The 1,906-nt window shown below is 43.3% G+C and overlaps 1 protein-coding gene across 1 annotated transcript in view; it reads left to right on the plus strand.

Annotated features, from left to right (window-relative positions):
- Positions 1–1,906, plus strand: part of LOC106816922 (signal recognition particle subunit SRP68-like) — a gene marked incomplete in the record, with an annotated part of 21,913 nt that overhangs the window by 17,473 nt on the left and 2,534 nt on the right.

The following is a 1,906-nucleotide window of genomic DNA, read 5'->3' on the forward strand; positions in this document are numbered from 1 at the left end:
TAGAGGGGGAGAGAGAGCGAGGGGTAGAGGGGGAGAGATAGAGAAGGGTAGAGGGGGAGAGGAAGTGAAGGGTAGAGGGGGAGAGGAAGTGAAGGGGTGTGTGACAGCAGCAGTAACACTAGCAGCAGCTCTCCTGCACTCGACAAAGCACGTGATACGGAATAACAGCTAGGGGCTCTCCATCTCAACAATAACGACATGCCGGCTCACCAGGTGTCTCTGCCGTCTACACAACATCTCGGAGAGCGATTGTATCAGATGCTGGATTTGCATTTAGATGTTATGGCGGAACTAACGATGTGTTAATTGTTTGTCATGGCAACAGAAAGTCTCATCATCTTTCTCGCTTACTCCACCATTCCCATGGCAACTTTGCTACATTGCTAGGCATGTATGTTTTCTGCTTTACGTTAACGTCTTTATTTCTGACGTGATCAGCTGGATCGAGAATAGGTCATGTTCACTATGACATCACGCTGACAGGGAGGGATGTACAGTCTGCAGTGAGTGGATCGGCCCTGAGCGCATTTATTTCTTACCACAATTATTTCTTACTTGCGTTGTTTTTTGGCTAATATATTAGATGGGAACTAGCGGTATTATTGCCATATATGTACAGTTGCTATGGTAACATTGTGGTTGTCACACTTACCTGTAGAGGGCGTTGTAACAGAGCATCGCACGAGGTCCATTGCTATCCTCTTCCTCTTCCATCCATCTCTACCATTGCTACCCTCCTCCTCTTCCATACTTCTCTCCACCCTGTGTTCGCACCCGGCGGTACTCACTAACATGCCCTTGCTGTGGTCTGCACCACATGCCTTGCCTTCACAGATACGAAAATGTATTATTCAGGGACCTTCAGTTGACCTTCTATTTGATCGTATATTCTTGGTGCCACCATGGTTGCGTGAGACAATTGTGTCGGTGTGTGGGTTAACACGTGAAGATTATGATTCGCTCCTCCTCCAATCATGTTTCCACGGTGGCTGAGGTGACATCATGGTCGGTTGTCACCATCACCATGGTTACGGACACTCAGTAGAACACGTGTAAGGCAAGGTCAATCCAAGGTTATATGCTGACTACGACACGTATCGTGTCGGCTGTGTGTATGTAGAGGGCGCTGTTATCAGATCGACGTCATGGTTGCTACAGATGCTGTAACGAATGGCGACAATTCTGTTTTTTTTGTTTTATTTGGTGTCTGAGTTTATGGTGCTGGAATAAATTTGGGCGCACCTGCGCATATGATATAAACTACTCTATGGTTCTTGTATTCTGCCATTTATGTTTAACAATGCAACGTAGCAGTATAAAGTGTGACACTCACTTGTTCAGTGTCTTCTGCAGTTGTAAACAAGTTATCATTCTTTATACTAAACATGTAACGTTGTCACTTTCACATTTGTAGCAGCAGAAGCTTCTTTACCTAACGATTGTAATGAAATAATTAGATTAATTGATTAAATTACTATACCCAACACTGCATGAGGTTCCCTGTACAGAGGAGTAGAGCTTCAAGTGTGTAATGCAGGGTCAAGTAAGAAGTACAGGTGTGTAGTGCAGGGTCAAGTAAGAAGTACAGGTGTGTAGTGCAGGGTCAAGTAAGAAGTACAGGTGTGTTTAAAATAATAACAATAACGAATTAGTTTTTGTTCATCAACATAAATAACTGAACTGTATTAGTTTCATTATTAACACGTAACTCTGTCGTACATGATTAGATACTGACAATTTGTGCTTTACATGGTACGACGAACATGATAAATAGTTGAATGATAAATGCACGAACAAGAAACGCTACGTACGTGAACAATATATATCTGCAGTGTGAACAACAAGAAACACCACGTACGTGAACAACACATATCTGCAGTGTGAACAACAAGAAACACCACGTACG

The sequence above is a fragment of the Priapulus caudatus genome, unplaced genomic scaffold (assembly GCF_000485595.1).
Source record: "Priapulus caudatus unplaced genomic scaffold, Priapulus_caudatus-5.0.1 Scaffold1532, whole genome shotgun sequence".
Lineage (NCBI taxonomy): Eukaryota > Metazoa > Priapulida > Priapulimorpha > Priapulimorphida > Priapulidae > Priapulus > Priapulus caudatus.